Source organism: Aedes albopictus, chromosome 1 (assembly GCF_035046485.1).
Source record: "Aedes albopictus strain Foshan chromosome 1, AalbF5, whole genome shotgun sequence".
NCBI classification, from domain to species: Eukaryota; Metazoa; Arthropoda; class Insecta; order Diptera; family Culicidae; genus Aedes; species Aedes albopictus.
The window spans coordinates 187,130,251-187,150,567 of record NC_085136.1 but is presented as its reverse complement, the minus strand read 5'-3'; the positions used below and the strand labels follow the sequence as shown (position 1 = coordinate 187,150,567).

At 40.5% G+C, this 20,317-nt stretch overlaps 1 protein-coding gene across 2 annotated transcripts in view; it reads right to left on the bottom strand.

The window, feature by feature from the left end:
- Positions 1-20,317, bottom strand: part of LOC109419486 (uncharacterized) — a 361,628-nt gene that overhangs the window by 13,162 nt on the left and 328,149 nt on the right. The window lies entirely within an intron of this gene.

Genomic DNA, 20,317 nt, shown 5'->3' with positions numbered 1-20,317 from the left:
AAAGTGACCATAATTTGAACTGTTGCTAACACAGATAACCAAAGGGGCAATTAAAACGGTTCTCGTAAATGTTTCGCATCTTCATTCATCGTTCAATTGGTGAAACCAAGAAGATAAATAGAGTGTGGAGCATGTTGACGTGTTCCACGAACGCTTTTTTTCAGGTTGATCGCAATAGATGAAATGGCTTTCTTTCTTCCGACCACGAATAGTCCATTTACATACCGCATAAAGTACCATGAATTACATTATGCAATTTATAGAAGCGATCGTTGTTTTTTCATTAATAAATGGTATAATCAGTTTTATTCAATTGCACGTTTGGGGTCCTATCATGAATGAAAATTAAATTAATCGTTGGGGAGATACCGTAACTTGTTTGGCTTGATTTTCTTTGGGTGACATCTCAACTGGAATAAAGCATGTATTTGAGCTTTGAGATCTATGAGCACCTTCGTTGAACATTGTTATTACCAAAATGATCCTTTGTGTCGGCCACTTTGCCAGTCACATACCTATTCGGATGCTATCTGAATCGCACCAACACATTATCAGTAACAGAGAGTAAAAAATTCGAAGATTGAAAGTGAAGATTTTTTTCATTTTCATTTTTTCATTCGTGTTTGGCCACATTCATTGTCAGCTGAATGCCTCTCTTTTTTTTCATTCAATTCTCTGTCATGAATATTTTTTCGCGCGTCGTAAAATGTCCGATTTCTGTTAACAGACGAACAATCCGACTTAATGGACAAATAGAGAACATAATTAATATTTTAATTAATTATTTTACACTAGTTTTGAGGTGATTGGAAGTATAATCAGGAGTTACGGTCTTGTTTTATTTCTCAGTGAAAATTGTCAGTGACCGAAAAGTGAATGAATAGGTGAAAAAAATCATTCACCAAAATGAATTTTATCAGTTGAGAATTTTCAAAATTCATGTTGAATTTCATTCTTTGAAAATGAAAATTTTCAATAATAATCTTCTTTTGTATTTCGAACTTGTTCGACGAAAGGTACATTCTCTCTCTCTCGTTTGTCGGGTGAAGATCACTGCGTCCAGATTTTAGAACTATTGTGATATACCCTTTTTCTGTGAGGTACGCAAGTTATCTCAGTAACATATTTGTCACTGAGATACCTTGGTATCGACTGAACTCAAGACCATCTATTACACAAGTTTACAAAATAAAACGAAAGTCGTGAACTTCTGTCAACGACCTAAATTTTTGAAGCACAATTTAGTGCTGATTTCGAAACCGACCTTCAAAAATTTTTAAGTAGAACAGTTTTTGAGTTTTAGCTCAATATCGAGTTTTGCAACTTTTCAAAATATATAATTTACTAAAATTAAAATATATTGCGTTTTGTTCAACCAATTTTAAATCTTTTTCCATAAATTAAAAGCTGAATACAATACCATTCGATCATCCGAATACAGGTTTTTCGTCAGATTGATAAAATTCAAGATATTGGCGAGTTTTAGGGACGATCTCCTTAAATTTTAGCAAAATTCCCAAAATTTTTTTAAGAAATGTATTTTTTTCAATAAGAAAAAACCAACTTAAAAATTCTCTCTCGACGTTTATTTGACATATCATATGTAGGCGAGTTACAGTAAAAATTTCAGCTCAATCGGAGCATTGATTACGGAGAATGAGATGTTTGAAGTGAGCGACTTAGTCTAAAAATGGAACAAAAATCGATTTCAAATCATCAATCTTGTATGGAAAGTCGAAAAAATTTCCGCTCTACTGTAATTTTTTTCTTTCGCGTTTTCGAACTCAGGGCATGATTCTACACCAAAAATGATCATCAGCTTACCGAGTTCAAAAATGCTGTAAACTAGTGTTATTGATGAATAGAGATCCTGAGTTACAGTATGTGACTCCCCCATTCTGGCGAGACTAGCTTTATGAAGCCAACCACGTCCTTGGGAGATAAGATCCATATGTCAGCAGGCCCTAAAAAGGGCTTGCTGAGAACTTTGAACCTACGTTGAGTGAGTGCACTGCAATAGCAGAGGATGTGTTCTGATGTTTCCCTCTCCTCGTCACAGAAGCGGCAATTTGAGGTTTGGATTGCTCCGATCTTTTGTAGATGGTATCTGCAGGGGCAGTGTCCAGTTATTAGACCGGTGTAGATGTTGAGATCCCTTTTGTTGAGACCTAATAGTTGTTGGGTTTTCTTGGGGTTTATCGTTACGAGCCTTTTAGGTACATTCGTTGGACAAATAACTGTATCTACTGTATTAGACGAATGTATCTTGAAATCCTCAACAACTTCGACGGAGGTGGATGCACGGTAATGGTCCTTGTCGACTTTTCTTTGGCCTTCAACTGCATCAAACATCATCTGCTGAAAACGAAGCTGAATAGAGAATTTGGTTTCTTGGACTCGGCTTGTCAGCTCATATCATCGTTTCTGGATCAACGAAGCCAACGAGTCAACCTTGGCAGTAGCTCATCGACTCCTCGGGTACTAACGGACGGCACACCACAAGGCTCTTGTCTCAGCGCGCTGCTGTTCTCGCTATACATTAACAGCCTGCCTAGCGTTATTAGATACGAGTACCATCTGTACGCAGATGACCTACAGGTGTACGTTTCGGGCCGATTAGCGAAGTCAACAGACTAGTGCAGTTGATCAACACCGATCTCGCCGCGATCGAACGGTGGGCTACAAAAAATCAGCTTTTTCCAAACCCCAAGAAGACCAAAGCAATAATCTTCTGCAAAGAAGGTGCTGTGACTCCACAAGACGACATCCGGTTTTGTGGTGAGGTCATTGCGCTTTCGAATGAAGTAAAAAATCTCGGCATCATTATGGACTCAAATTTGAAATGGGGTGGCCAAGTAAACGAGATTACCAAAAGAGTGTACAACACGCTGCGCACATTCAGACGATTTCGGAAAGTACTGTCCGTTCAAACCCGGAGAAAACTAATGCAAGCAGTACTAATACCGATCTTCACCTGCGCCGATGTAGTTTTTTTCCCTGGACTCTCAGCTGCGCAAAGAGAGCAACTAAATCGTTGCTTCAAGTCGTCGGTGAGGTTTGTGTACGGACTGCGACGGCGAGACTCAACTCAAGTGGTGCGGCACACAATACTTGGGTGCGAGCTCCTAGAAAACTACCGTCGTCGTGTATGCCACTTCATGTACGGTGCGTACCATGGCAGTCATCCGAATTACATCCGACAGCACACACCAGTAGGACGAAATGAGCGTGCCAGGTCTTTCGTTCTGCCACATCACACCACCAGCGCTCGGAAAGGTGTTCTGGTGTACGGAGCATCCACCTGGAATTCCCTTCCGCTCAATGTTAGGCAACAGTCTTCACTAGCAGCTCTTAAAGCTGCGCTCAACAAAGACAACTAAGAATAGCTTGTACAATCAGATAAGATCTAGTTTACTATATTGTTTATTTTTAATGTGTTTTTAGTCCTTGACTTGGTTAAAAGTTAATGTAACTGACAGATTTACGTTGAATATTAAATTACAATTACAAATTATGGAATGGACATGATGTGATGGTTAAGGCCTGTTAAAGCACGTGACTATCACGTCGCACAGTGATGCGGCTCCATACAAAAGGTGGCAAAAAGTCTTAACATGCATGATATTCGTTCGAAGCTTATAAAAACTTTATTATTTATTAGAATAAGTTAACTAGAAGTCATGTTGACTTCCTATGGGCCACATTGGTCACTTTCAGGACCGTCCCGGAATCCTGGTTCCCCTGGGGAAGTGGACAATTTGAGAATGTTTTTTACCCTCCAACGTCCAAAAGGGAACCAATGCAGATAACAGATTTTTTTGAGTGAGAAGCGACTAGTACAATAGAAATGTTCATTTCGCCGAACCGGTTCATTTTACCGATTCATTTTTGAACCGGTAAAAAATATTTTATAATTCCGATTAGAAATCGTTAATTTTTTTATAATTCATTTCCATGGGCAATTAAACATGAATAAAATGTAGGGGCCCGTATAGCCGAGGCGGTAAACGCACGGGTATTCAGCATGACCATGCTGAGGGTGACGGGTTCGATTCCCGGTCGGTCCAGGATCTTTTCGTAAAGGAAATTTTTTTGACTTCCTTGGGCATAGAGTATCTTCGTGCCTGCCACACGATATACACATGCAAAATGGTCATTGGCAGAGGAAGCTCTCAGTTAATAACCGTGGAAGTGCTCATAGAACACTAAGCTGAGAAGCAGGCTTTGTCCCAATGAGGACGTTACGCCAAGAAGAGAGAGAGGGAAAATGTATTATTTTGCGAACCGGTTTGCTCAACCGGTTCACATATGAACCGGTAAAATCAAGGATTTCGTCCAACTGGTATTATGCTGATGTTCTATACATTATGATGATAAACAAGTGGAAAATACATTATTTGTTGAACCGTTTTGTCTAACCGATCTATTTTTTAACCTTCCACAAAAAATAAAATAAGTGAATTGGAAAACCGGTTCATTTTCGAACCGGTAAAATCAAGAAATTCTTCCCACTAGTAAATGGATGCCCATTCGAAAAAAAAAGATAATTTTGAGAGCCGGTTAATCAAAAACAATAATTTATGAACCGGTTAATTAATTTTGCTGTCCAGCTTGATAATTGCTAATTTATTTTTATGAACGATTAAACATAGGACCAAAATAAGTGATAAGGAAAGCCGGTTCACTAATCCGATAAACTTTTGAAAAGAATAAAAAAAAAATATTGTTCAGTTAAAATAAATTATTGTTCAGTTTGAGAAACGTTGAAGTTCTTCTATATGAAGTTCTCTCAAATGATCAGAAGAACCAGTTCGTTTGACCGTTACACTTTTGAACCAACTAAAACAATTTCGTACCAGTACTTATTTATGTATTTATTTATATTTTCCATAAATTTCTAATATTCATGAACACAAAAAATCAATACTAAAAAAAATATTCTAAAGACATATTTTTCGAACAGCTACCGGTAAAATAAGCCAGAGCATAGATTTATTGGTTAATGCTTGTGAAAGTGTCGAAAATTAGGATCTATCTGAATTAGGCAAAATATCCGATAGAAAAACAGAAGCATGCAATTACTCATTTAACCTTTTGGAGCCGATTTGTTTCGCGGCTGTCGATGCAACCTCGCTGGTGTCGAACACGTTTGTTATGCTCGGTTTCATCGCCGGGGTCATATATGACCCCTCCGGCTCCAAAGAGTTAAGACAAAAATAAAGTTTACCAGAAGTATGTAATGCAAACAATTACAAAACATGATATATTTAACATGGGTTAAATAAGTTCAAGCATTTTGTTTTTTTTTTCATTTTAGATACGTGGGTTTACAATTTCGATAAAAACAACTTCCTTCTATTTATTGGCGTAACGTCCCAGCTGCAACAAAATCTGTCCATCAGCTTCAATTAAAGTTCTTTAAAGACTTCCGTAGTTATTTACTAAAAATTGTCTATGCCAATTTACCTTTTTTGGCGATTGACACATTCCACGCGTTACGTTTTGCACGAATATCAAACTTTTGCTTGTTGATAATTTCATGCCAACCAACTTATCAAAAGATCAGATTTGAATGTTAGGGTCATTTCATGCTTTCTAATTAAAATTGGCCCTTTTAACTTCGAGAAAATCAAGAAACAGGGCCTAAAGGAACACCATCGCAATTAAAATGTTAAAAACGAAAATATTCTGGAACGGTCATAAATCGAACACAGACATCATCAACGTACTCTTTCTGAATACTTGCGCGCATAATAGCTATTTATGTCTTGTCTTAAAATACTTTTCACAAATAAAAATGTTAACATTCTACAACAAACATCGGCTCTGTTATGCGCTATGGTAGCTGAGCCGATACAAATGAATAGAAACTTCCTCAGTGTAGAATTTGAGAAAGTGTTGGAAATAATTTAGATATAAAGATGTTTTTCCATTGGCCTCTCGCTTGCTTGCATGGCTCCGTAAAGCTTCATGACGTCTGAGCCTTGACAATAAAAAGTTGAATGATAAAAGATAAGAAATGGAAGTAATACAATATACATGTATCTCCTTTTATTCGCAAAATAAGTAAAGCAATACGCTAACTATAAGCAGGAGGTCAAATGTCATTCAACATAAGGGCTTTCTAGTTGTTTCTTTGCCGAAAACCATATGTTGCGCAAGTTTGCGCAAAATAACCCCTAGGTTATCTAAAAGCTGACAAAAAAATCTTCAAAATGAATATAGCGTCAAATGTGTACAAATGTGTGCTCATATTTGAAAACTTAGAGGAAGTTTGTTTTTCCATACATTTTATATGGGAGCTTAAATTTCAAGTATGATTTACACCAAGGTTGTTAACCGATAAATTATCGACAGTTAACTCAACGCAAACTCGATAACGATAAAGGTTGCTCGATAATCTCTCGATAACGATAATCAAACGATAAATCAACGCGAAGATTAACGTACCTTCGATACTTTTGCGATAAATCTAGTTACCCTAGTGACGGCATCAACAACGGTTCAGATCGCGAAGAAAAATTTTCGGAGACGTTATCGAGTCGATAATTTCCACAGTTAACTGTATCGCCGATGACGTTTCCGCCTGAAGACGTTATCGTTATCGACGATAAACGATAACAGACGTTAACTTTATCGCCGATAACGATAATTTATAGATCAACAACCTTGATTTACACCCACTTTAAAGCTCTGAAAAAAAAAATCAATTTTCGTTCAATCTGCACCAAATTTTGAAAATAGACTATTCAAATGTCGAGAAAAAATAAAAAAAAAATACATTTGAATCAAAATACGTAAGTTGATTTTTTGACTTTTTTCCGCCCTCGCATCACTGTGCGTCGAGGACCTGGGATCGAATCCATCCCCCGACAAACTCACAATAAAAAAATGTGAGTTCTGCCTTAGGAAATGAAGTGAAGCGTGGGTTCCGAGATAAACTAGCTCTGGTTTATAAATCTCGTTAATAAACATTACAAAAACTTATAAACAAGTTTTTAGATATCTTTTGGAAGTTTTGATGAACATTATTATAAGAAAGGATACTTGAAAGAACATTAAATTCGCAACATTAAGAAAAAAACAATAATACCGTCGATGGGGGTGACAATGGGTCTGGGGGGTGAGATTGGGTCAAAACGGAGAAACATAAAATTGGAAATAGCTCATCAACTATCGCTAATTTATATAGAAAACTTTATATTATTTCAAAGAGGAGATATTTTTACACGTCATGATGCAGAATAAGATGTTTAGCAATAATCGTTTTTTGTTAAATTTGTGGCTAAACTTATATTATGAAACTACTAGTAAATCACTATGAACAAATTTCTCCTTCGTAATGTTTAACACAAGTACCTAACCATAAATTTTCTTATAAGTGGTTAGCTGTAGATATTACCTGACTGATGCAACGAAAAAAGCGGGCTGTCAATGCACTTTTTATTCAAAAATTCAATATTTTCGACCCCATGTCTAAATATTAAGAATGGGGGTGAGATTGGGTCAAGCAAGTTATCGAGTACACATAACCTTAACTAAAAATTCAACTTGTTATCCAGTCCACATTAGACGTTAGACTGGTGCCATGTTTACCGTATCTTCATAAAAGCACGTTTTTTTTCAAAAATATGTCGAAAAAGTGTAAAGCGAGTGTGTTCATACGTTTAGTGCCTAAAATCATTTATAACAATAAACCCATGCGTTTTGACAGCTCCTCTAATCATCAGCTAATCTTTAGTGTACAGCAATATCGTAAGCCCACAAAATAGGTTTGATAGCGTTTTTCTTCTCCAGTCATTTTTTAAATGTTAAGGAAATATCGTGAAACTACCAGACGGTTGTGGCATCCAGGAAATACCGGGGCCATAAAACCGGTAACATGACAAAATTTCGGAAGACAAAAGAACGTCGAAATATATCATGTTTTTTTTTTTTCAATGCATATTTTAATGCATTTCTACCTCACTGTAATCCCCCCTCCTCTCATGGAAGTTGAAACTTTAAATGAGAATGATTATGGTGGCTAAAAATGGCGATACAACATACAAACTTTATTTTATCAAATTTTAAACCATTTTTTCGATTGTATTAGCCCTTTCAGGTGGATTAATCATCTTTAAAAATTACCTAAGTTTTTATTCGTCATGGTTACGTTGTATTTTAAGTAGGTTTACTAGATATGATCAATAAAATTAACTTGTATTCATAAATAGGCGACTTTGAATACTTTGACCCATTCTCACCCCCTCTAAGGGGTGAGATTGGGTCAATTTTCAATCATTTGTAGTTTAGTAGACAATTCATAGAATGTGATACTTTCTTGCTAAACTATCATTACCATATAGAAGAGTATACATACCAAATAAAAAGTTATTCTGACTTCAACTGCATGTGTTATTTAACAAACAATCTTTGAGTATCCTTTTTTGACCCATTCTCACCCCCAACGACGGAATCTGAAAATATATGGTAAAACATTGGAGGAGAAGGTTGGCCAGTACAAAAACAACAATGCCGCTGGAGCAGATCAACCACCAAGCGAGCTTCTAAAATACGGTGGAGAAGCACTGGTGAGCAGTGTACGCAGAATATGGCACCACAAGCGAAAAATAGGCAACAAAGAAGGCACGGCAACAACGCTTTGTTTTTTCGTTAGCAGATAATGACAAAATCGCGAGTTTGGTCACTACAAAAACGGTAGGAATATTTGTCTCGTTCTATTCACATCGTGATTTTCGCATTGTTTTACAACTGAAACTCGACTCTGAGGATGGCAAGAGTCTTAATTCGTCCAAATGCTCATGAAATCGATAATGTGGGTCGAAAATTTCAGCAGAAAAGCCGAAATATCGGCACACGCACGGCAAGCGATATTTCTGGAGCTCGATTTGAATAGGTCGTATGTGCTTTTGTCGATATAAAATTCGATCAGTTTATTTTAGTCATTGTAGCAATATGGCAGATATTTTGCAAACTTTTTATGATGGAACAGAAAGCCTGTTTTGTGAGGATTCTGCTGTATGTATCAACTTTGCTCAATTTCAACGGTTTTTGCTATAATAAGCGAATCCAACTGATCGAATTTTTAATCGACAAAAGCACATACGACCTATTCAAATCGAGCTCCAGATTTGTTTTATTGCTCTCATCGCTTGACATGCGTTTGTTGCGGAGCGCCTTTGTTACCGACATGCATCATTTAGGACAAAGTAGAGTGTCCATTTCCCGGGCATTTTCCTTGTCCCGGGATTCGGGATAAAAATTGTAGCATATCCCGGGAAATCCCGGGATCCCGGGATTTTTATGAAATACAGATTTCAGTGGAAAATGATATGAATTTCAAATTGTCAGCTATTGTCTATCCATTTTGTTGAATGGGGAATTATTGTACTGCCAGTAGTGACTCATAAAAACAGCTTTTTTAGTTTCAGAAATCCGATATATAATAGGGACCTCAAACTAAATTGCATAATGCTGCTGGAGAGCTAGCAGTACTTTTTGATTAGTTGCAAAATATGAATGCAATTTGCCCAAAATGCTTTTAGAATATGTAGATATTGTTTGATATAACTCTTGACTGAGCTTCTAAAGGGGCAAACATGTTTCTGTAAACTAGGTATTTTCTCGATGATTTGGATATCCATACAATACATGCCCACACAAAGTTTAATAATTATCGAGTGAGTAAACATTTTGTTTACTTGATTGTTGTAGAGGGTTTCATGATTTTGTGGTGCAGTTATAGAAGTCGTCAAGAGAATGTGTTGTTAACAAAAACTGAATCGTCTTCTTGCAGGCTCCATCAAGAATTTTTGATATTTAACGAAAATAATGGGCATAAAATCATGCATTCCGGGATTCCCGGGAGCTCCGGGAAACAAATATTAAATCCCGGGATACGGAAAATCCCGAAATTGCCTAAATCCCGGGAATTCTTGTCCCGGGACGTCCCGGGATGGACACTCTAGGACAAAGCGTTTGTTTTTCGGCGTGATCCGTTTTTCGTACCCTGCTGGTGAGAGCACTTCACTGGGTATTATTGTAGAGGAGGAAGTATTACCGGAGGAATAGATGAAAGGTATCGTGTGTCCCATATACAGAAAGAACGACAAGTTGGATTGCGGGAACTATCGCGCCATCGCACTACTGAGCGCTGCCTACATCACCGAATACATGAGAGTTCGTGTGGTAATGTCAGGCTGGATTCATGGGTAAACGCGCTACAACGGATCAGATGTTCGCCATCCGCAAGGTGTTGCAGAAATGCCGTGAAAACAACGTGTCCACATATCACTTGCTCATCGATTTTGAATCGGCGTATGATACAATCGATCGAGAACAGCTATGGTAGATTATGCACGAATACGGATTCCCGGATAAACTTATACGAATGATCAAGGCGCACGCTATGTCCAAAAGGAAGTATTATGAAAAATGAATGTACCTTAAATGTTATTCCCTAGGATAATAGGTTTGGACCACTAGTTTCAGAATCTGTGCGGGTTAAAATATTTCATCTTGGGTTTTTTAATATTTTTGATTTGTTTCCTATTTTCCCATACAAATGTCGAAAAAAGTCATTTTAAGGTCAAATTCATCTCATACAAAAATGTATGGGAAAAAACCCAAGATAGATGATTTTAAATCGCACATATTCTGAATCTAGAGGTAAAAAAATACGGTTCTAGCGAAAAATATTTGAGGTACATTCACTTTTCATAATACTTCCCTTTGGACATAGCGTGAGGCGACGATGGAGCGAGTGATGTACGTAGTTTGAGTATCCGAGACACTCTCGAGTCTCGAGATATAAATAAAAATAGCCAAAATGATTTTTTTCCGTCGAATAAATTTCAAGTTTTTTTTGTCTTCGTACATTTTTTGTTTGTTGGGAAGAATTTAAAAACTAGGGTGACCGATGTAAGTGTTTTTGTGTAATGTTTAGGCTACATCAAATTAAAAGGTTTGCCTTCAGCTTTTAACTACACCCGATGACACGGTGTTACGGCTCGTACGAACCCGATAGTTTCCTCTTAACAAATCTGAAAGATCGATCAAGATCGTAGCGGATCTACATCTACGTGTCCACAGCAACCACATCGATGCCGAGAAGTACAAAAAGTAGATGTTGCTGCCACTGCGGGTTTTGGTGACATTTTAAATGCGTGGGCGTCAACGACAGTATCGCCTAGCGGATGTTCGTTCATCTACCCAGAGTGCCAAGCATAAATACCAATAATGGTCAAAATCGCTGGTTCTTCTTGCTCCAGCAGTGCGATCAAGGCGCGTTAAGAGCTCGAGAAACTTGAGGCTCAGAAAGCTCTAGCCGTGAAGCGCCTAGAACTTAAACGGCATAGGGAGGCTGAACCGTTGATGCAGCAGAAGAAAGCGCAAGAGGAGGCGTAACTTCAGCAACTGAGGCTGCAAATAGAAGAGACGGTGAGGAATGAACCATTTCGTCTGTGATAGATAATTGCACAGGAGGAAAGCGAAGACGATGACATCCGGAATGTTGCATCCGAGCAAAGTTCGAACGGCACGGTTCGTCAGAGGAGAGCATTCAACTCGATGGAGCAAGGGTCAATCGGTGAACCCGACCGACAACGAAGCAACGCTAGCGATCGGAAATACACCAGTTAAACAAGGCAATAACCAACGGCCTCCTTGGTCGTAGCATGCACAGAGTTTTGGAAAACGCTATGACAGGTACCCATTTCTGGTATACATACTGCGTACTGCGATCAAACAAAAGCGGTTTCTTGAGGGCAGCCAATTAATCGTCCCATAATAAATTAAAGATTTTCCACAAATAATTCGAAAATTGCCAATAAATAAATAGGGGTGGAAGCAATAATAAACTATAAAAGTTCCAAATAAAAAATGTCAGAATTTCCACAAATAAATCAACAATTGCAATAAAAAACTATATTTTTTCCAACAAAAAATTTCGAACATACTACATCTTAGAACTATGATAGAAAAACTGAAACTATTGTGCAAATTAACAGACAATCGCTTGCTGTCCGAACTCGCTAACGCTCGTCGGACTTTAAAAAAGGATAACATCTCTGTTCGCATTATACCGGGCAAACTCTTGGATCTGTGGATTGCCTAGAACCGAATCGACGCAGTTACGGCGAATCGGCTTTCGGAAACTTCGGCGGCCTTCTGCCGCCTCAGTTCCTCAATCCTCTATGCGGCTTCGCCGCATGGCTCAACAGGTACTTTTACTTTGCTCATTATTTCGTATTTATTGCTTAATTTTCAATTGCTTTTTTGATGTTTTTCAATTGGGAATTTTTAAATTATTTATGGAAAAATCAGATTTATTTATGGAAAATTTAAACTTTTTTGTTGGAAAAAATATAGTTTTTTATTGCAATTGTTGATTTATTTGTGGAAATTCTGACATTTTTTATTGCTCGAAAATCAATTATTTATGGGAAGTTTTGAATTATTTATGCACTTTTTGATTTGTTTATGGAAATTTTATAGTTTATTATTGCTCCCACCCCTACTTTTTTATTGGCAATTTCTGATTTTGTTATGGAAAATGATCACTTTTTTATGAGTCGTTTATATTTAAGCCTTTCTTGAGCGATCTAGGCAAGAAATTTCCCATGCATCAAGATAGGCCGGAAAATTCCTTCTGAACTGAAAACAGCCCTACACTTACGGCAAGTTTCATCTTATAGTTCACCGAATTTCCCTCCTGTTGACATACGTTTACCTATCAGTTAAACCTCCACGAATGTGTCCGTTAACAATCCGGCGGTTGTTTCACAAATCGCAAACTCTAGTCCACACATTGCCGCGCATTCGTCAGTGTTAAACGAAGTCAGTGAAAACAGTGCAAATCGTAGAGGTGGAATATTGTCAGTGGCAGATTTACTTCGTGATCCTCCAAGGCTATCGTTTTCTGCTCAGCCCGGATCAGGACCACTAGGTGAACAAACAGTACTGCAGAGAGGACAGCTGGAACAACGACAAAATTCAGCAATCCAGCCATCATTGGAACAACATTCACAGCATCAATACCCGGCATACTGTGGACCATCCCCGCACATGAGACACATGATGGTGAAGGAGTTACCAACGTATTCCAGGAATCCGGAGGATTGGCCGCTATTCATTAGTGCGTACGCCAATTCCACTCAGGCATGCGGCTTCACATACGCTGAAAATCTTTGCGGAGCCGATTGCTTCTAACAGTGGGTGTCCCACATGCCCTAGTTACGTTGGAGACCCTGTACGGCAGGCCGGAGTTGCTGAACCACGCGTTGCTGCAGAAGATTCGAGAAGTTCCTGCACCGACACTCTCATACGCTTATCGGGTTTGGAATGGCAACACAGAACCTCAGTGATCATCTGGAAGCTGGGAGGCATGAAGCGTATCTCAATAACCCGACTACCATTTGAGTTGGAAGAGAAGCTGCCGGCACATACACTGTGGTGCATAATTGATCGGACAAACGCCGATTTTCATACAAAATGGCCAAGTTTGAGATGCTGTAACTATGGTTTGCTTTGATGGATTAAGCTCAATTTTTGACACGGAACTACAAATATGCTGAATTTTGTGTATACAAAGTATAAAATGTTTTCGTTCACAGATCTGGGCGTGGCAAGGCGTTGAAAAAATTGCAAAAGTGATCGGACAGCGGCACGCGTGTAAATCAAAGGGGTACCGCTGTCCGATCACTTTTGCAATATTTTCAACGCCTTGCCACGCCCAGACCTGTGAACGAAAACATTGTATACTTTGTATACACAAAATTCAGCATATTTGTAGTTCCGTGTCAAAAATTGAGCTCAATCCAACAAAGCAAACCATAGTTACAGCATCTTAAACTTGGCCATTTTGTATGAAAATCGGCGTTTGTCCGATCAATTATGCACCACAGTGTATGAAGCTCGACTGGTCTCTGTAAAAGCATCGTTATGCGGGCAGTGACCAATATAACGTTACAGTACACAGTACAGTATCAACTACCATTCTTTCAATTCTGAGCCAAATCGAACTCGCGAAACCCGCGTGCTGTATGAAAGACTGGAGGTCATTCAATTTCCCATATATTTGGACTGAACATTCCATACAAACTTTCAATTCATTTGCGCCAACTAAGTTTATAACCGATTGAGCTGAATCTTTCACAGATTGTTCTTCTCATCTGAAGGCACGATTATAGAGGGTGCCACGTGGAAGTTTTCACCATTTTAGTATTTGGGCCAGTCTACGCTGCACGGAAATAACCGTTCCGTATCGGTGTACGCCTTTTTGGATGACGGGTCGAAAAAAAGTTCTATGCGTATCGATAGACGTATCCTACGACTCGAACCAGACGCCTCATTCGCCATATTCTTCTTGGTATAAACCCAACGCCGATTTCGATAAAATCTTCCGAGCTACGGTTCCGAGCAAGGCGAATTGCTTTATGCGCAGACTTGTAGGAGATATTGGGCCAGAAGACCGTCACCCTCAACGGCTGACATGGCATGAGGACCCATCCCAGGATCCCGAAGTATGTTTGATGGACGTTGCGACCTTTTGAGCAACATGTTCACCTCGTTCGGCACACTCCGTCAAGAACTTCCCAGTAAACCACACATCGTAATGGGAAATACATTCAAAATCGTATGTCTCGCGGTCAGAAATCGAAATCGTAAAAACCGTTGAATCTTGTGATAAAAATGTCAAGCCCAATTGTATATAAGTCGCTGCTGCGATTTGTTTTGTAGTAAGTTTGTTGTGTGTAGAGCAAGTCATAAATAGCGCTAATTGAAGTCGTCACTGTTTGCCTACGCTTACAAGTCATATATAATGTTAGTAAGGGTTGTTTGGGAATCGTAATGACTTGATGAACTTCGGCACCGCGACGAGGTGATTGGGTGGTGTTGGATGTAAAATTAAAATAGCATCCCACTTGCCTTGCTCATCACCGCCTGGCCGCTGATTATGTTTTGGGACATTCATGTCGTAATGAATGCAAATCCAACTCGCTACGAGTTGTATATAAATTGACAACTCATCATTAGGTATGCTATATATCAGTACAGCATTGTAATAAATGGAATCGCAATGACTTAGGAAAAAAAATGCAGCCCAATCCTCTTATCAGCATTTATGTAGGAAGACTGGAAAGGCATGTTTCATGGGTGGTTTAGAAAGCTTAAGTTTATATTGGTCAAAAAATTTGCGCTCTTCTCAAGGCAGATCAGTTAGTACAATGGTATGGACTTAGACTCACAATCTCGAGGTGCCGTGTTCTAGGCTAGGTGTCAACTTTTTTCATAGCTAATTTCAGACATCGTATTACATATCACCCGAAGTCGTATTATATTCTTTCGATTGATTATTTGGGACATCGTAATGATGATCATATGAAATCGCCAAATGTCGTCAGAAGCATGTATATGGCCTCCACTTTGGTTCGTATATAGCAGTTTTATGCAGTTTATATGATTAAAAAGGTTCTTATATAGTAGTGTATAACACAAATTATACATACCAAAATGTTTACTCACTCTTTGGCGAGCGTTCGTTCGAGACAGTCGCAACTTTTCGTTCGTCCGGTTTGTCTCCAGTTCGGTGGCTATTTTCGTGCTAGTGTTTCCGAGTGATTAAGTTTATTAAGTAATTATCCCTAGTGGGACGAGTGCGGTTGGCTAGGCCACAATTATTGCCGCAAAAGTTCGTTTAGTTTGAGTAAAGTTCACGTTTTCATTATATCACGTGGCGCATTGACCGACTATCGAGCACAGCAGTGCAGCACCCCCCGCATACCGCGCCGCTCGCGCGGCCGTGATCGACTTCTTCCAGTGAGTACCCAAGCTTATCGTCGTCGACAGCAGCAGCCCACCGAGAGAAGAGCAGAGAGCGTTGAACCGCCGCACACGACGACGGGCGCTCAGCAGCAGCTCGCTTCCTCCCTGTGCGGGCCATCCGATTGCTTGGACCTGTCGTCGTCGAGCCTGTGGCAAAACAGAGCACAAAGCTAAGTATTCAAAGTTACCCCTCGTTGTTCCCCCCTCTCCACTGACTCTTTGATTAGATTTAATTTGGTATATAAGCAGTTTTTTTTTCTCTTTTTTCCTCACTTTCCCTGTACAGTTAATTTTGTCCCTTGCTTTTTTTTGATTATTTCGTCCCCGTGATAAGTGTTAGTTTAAGATTTTTGAGTGCCCCGTGGTGGTAGTTAGCTGCCACAATGGGCGATGATGATGATGGCGGGGGTACATCGTACCGCATCAACGAAGCTTTGTTATTGGCATCGGATTGCTCGAGCCAACAAGGCGATTTAAATGCTAACCCCTTTGTCTCCCTTTTTTTTTTTTTTTTTTTCCTCCCCTGTTGGGGAAATTAAGCCACTGCGGGTTTGTCTCCCTTCACCCTGCTGCTTCTCCAATGGACACCAACAGCAAATCTGTTTCCACGTCCCCCCGCCTCAAGGCCTACCCTCCCGACTTTGGCGGGCCATATGTTGTTTTCTTCCGACCCAAAGGCAAACGTTTGAACACCGTTCAAATCAGCAAGGATCTGACTAAGCGGTATTCTTCCGTTGTCTCCATTGACATGGTCGGTACAGCTAAGCTTCGGGTGACAGTAGGCGACCGAAAACACGCTAATGAGATTGTGGCCTGCGAGTTGTTTACACTTGAGTACTTCGTTTACCTTCCGAGCGCGTCGATAGAGATTTCGGGGAAGGTCGCCGACGCATCTTTGACCTGCGAAACGATCATGCAAGGCTGTGGTCGTTTCCATAACCCTTCTCTACCTCCTGTCCAGATACTGGATTGCCGGCAACTGCATTCGGTATCCCAGGAGGGCGAGAAGAAGGTTTACACACCATCTGAAGAATTTTCTGTGACCTTCTCCGGATCTGCATTACCAGATCTGCTGGTGATTGGCAAACTTCGGCTACCTGTGAGGCTGTATGTACCGAAGGTAATGAATTGCATCAATTGCAAGCAGCTGGGCCACACCGCCCAGTACTGCAGCAATAAACCTCGCTGTGCAACATGCGGGGAGAGACATGTGGACGGTGCGTGTAAAACGCCGCCCAAGTGTGTTTATTGTGGTAGCGACCGTCCACACGATCTCAATGTTTGCCCGAAGTACATACAGCGAAAACAACATCAAAAACGATCGTTGCAGCAGCGTTCAAGGCGAAGCTACGCCGAAATGCTGAGAAAAGCTGCTCCGGTCGTTGAATCACGCAACATCTACTCGTCTTTGTCTCTCGATGATCAGGGCTCTGACTCTGAGGTCGGGGACGGGGTTCCCTTTGTTTTTAAGGGTGAAACGAGGAAACGGGTGAGGCTCCAGAGACCCACCAAAAAACCTCGGAATCTGCCTAGCAGTGACCCCCAACCCACCGTGACAAATTCTAAGAGTGTTAAAAAAGGTAACAATCGTTCACCTCCTGGATTCAAAATCCAAGATGAACGAGACTTTCCTTCGCTCCCGGGAACATCAAAAATCCCAGATGTCCCAATTTTTTCGACTTCTCAGCCAGAGGGACAGCATTCGGAGAACCAGGAACAACCTCTTGGTGCTCCGATGTTTACGCTTTCTGGCATCGTAGACATCGTCCTTAACTTCTTTAATGCTTCTGACTCAGTGAAGAGCATTGTCAAAGCACTTCTTCCTTGTGTGTCTCCTCTTTTGAAGCAGTTGGCTTCTAAAATGCCCCTCCTTGCGACATTCGTATCTTTCGATGGCTAATTTAACCACCGAGGTCGAAGATATGATTTCTGTGCTACACTGGAACTGTCGTAGTATCGTACCAAAATTAGACGCTTTCAAATTTTTAATTAACAATTTACAATGCGATGTTTTTGCGCTATCCGAAACATGGCTGACACCCGATGTAACCTTACCTTTTTCCGATTTCAACATTATCCGTCTTGATCGGTCCGACTCGTACGGAGGGGTGCTTTTAGGGATCAAAAAGCAGCACTCATTTTACAGAGTCGATTTTCAACCGATGACAGGCATCGAAGCCGTCGCATGTGAGGTGACAATCCGAGGTAAAACCCTCAGTGTTGCCTCCATATTAGCGTGGTTCAAAAAATCGTTTTTGCTCCACACCGCTCATTCGATTCCTAACCAGATTATATGCCTTCTCACAAAATTTGAGCTCATTTGGTTGAAAATTGAGACTGCACAAGCCCGTCAAAGTTTGTATGGGAATTACTATGGGAAAACGATGTTTTTCATTCAATCAACCGTACAATTTCCCCAAGTGCCCTAGTGGGTTAGTCGACCCTTTTTTTTAAAAAAAAAAAATCCAGAATCGAAATCTTTACTCATGATGGTTAAACTAATCGTCGGGCATCACTGCATTTTGCAGTGGAACATAGTAGCCATGATTTCCGGGTGCTATCTTTGGCGCCATATGCAGCAATGTTGCCTGCTGGGAAGCTGGAGGATCATAGCTAAAGTTTACCCAGTTGGATACAAATCGATAACTAATTAATGAGGCGTCCGATTTGAATGCGGTCTTCGGCAAAGTTGTAGCTGATATAGTAGCCTAGTATTACCAAGGGTCGACTAACCCAATAGGGCACTTGTGGAAATGCTACGGTCGATTGAATGAAAAACATCGTTTTCCCATAGTAATTCTCATACAAACTTTGACGGGCTTGTGCAGTCTCAATTTTCAACCAAATGAGCTCAAATTTTGTGAGAAGGCATATAATCTGGTTAGGAATCGAATAAGCGGTGTGGAGCAAAAACGATTTTTTGAACCACGCTACTCCATATATCTTCCACCGAGAACTGCGACATCTCGCAGGGATCTCTCCCACATCTGCTCGGCTATGCCTGAGCCACGGCTGCTCATGGGAGATTGGGGAACTGTACGATGACAGCCATTCATCTTTGATATATGACCTCTGCGACGACTTCAACATGACAATTTTGAACACCGGAGAAGTTACGCGAGTGGCACCTCCAGCTAAAGATGGCAGTCCTAGAGACAGCCGATTAGACCTCTCAATCTGTTCGAGCTCACTATCGCTGGAGTGTACATGGAAGGTTATCCAGGATCACCATGGTAGTGATCACCTTCCGATCGTTGTTTCTATTTCCAATGGTTCACGTCAACCTCCATCTATCGACATTTCCTACGACCTCACGAAACACATTGACTGGGGAAAGTACGCGGAAGCAATTATCGACGGTGAGCAATCGGTAGAAGTCCTTCCACCGCGGGAAGAGTATCAGTTTCTATCAGAACTGATCATCAGTAGCGCGCTGCAGGCACAACGTCGGCCAGTTCCAGGTCCTTCGGCTCGCAGGAAACCCCCCAATCCGTGGTGGGATAGCGAGTGTACAGAAATCTATCGCGAGAAATCCGCTGCGTTCAAAGAGTTTCGGAAACACGGTTCGGTCGAAAACTTTAAGCGGTACGTTTCCCTTGAAAGCAAGTTCAAGAACTTGATCAAGGTGAAGAAAAGCGGTTACTGGCGTCGGTTCGTCGAGGGTTTATCGCGCGAGACATCAATGAGAACTCTTTGGAACGTCGGGAGAAGAATGCGTAACGCGTCGTCGGTAAACGAGGATCGAGAAAGCTCTCCTCGGTGGATTCTCAAGTTCGCAAAAAAAGTTTGTCCAGATTCCGTACCCGTGGAGCGAATAATTCGTGATGTTTCCGAGAATAGGGACGACATGGATAGGCCGTTTTCGATGGTTGAATTCTCACTTGCTCTTCTTTCATGTAACAATTCCGCTCCAGGAATGGATCGAATTAAGTTCAACTTGCTTAAAAACCTCCCCGACGTCGCTAAGAGGCGCTTGTTGAACTTGTTCAATCAGTTCCTGGATAACAATATCGTTCCGGATGATTGGAGACAAGTGAGGGTGATAGCTGTTCAAAAACCCGGGAAACCCGCGTCGGATCATAATTCGTACCGTCCAATCGCGATGTTGTCTTGTCTACGGAAGTTGTTAGAGAAGATGATTCTCTCTCGACTGGACAAATGGGTTGAATCGAATGGCATGTTGTCTGATACACAATTTGGTTTCCGCAGAGGCAAAGGAACGAACGACTGTCTTGCGTTGCTTATTTCAGAAATTCAGCTTGCCTTTGCTCAAAAGCAGCAAATGGGCTCAGTGTTTTTGGATATTAAGGGAGCTTTTGATTCAGTTTGTGTCGATGTTCTCTCCGACAAACTACACGGAAGTGGCCTTTCACCAATTTTGAACAACTTTTTGTATAATTTGCTGTTTGAGAAGCAGATGAGTTTTGCTCATGGCGACTTGACAGTTTCACGAATTAGCTACATGGGTCTCCCCCAGGGTTCATGTCTA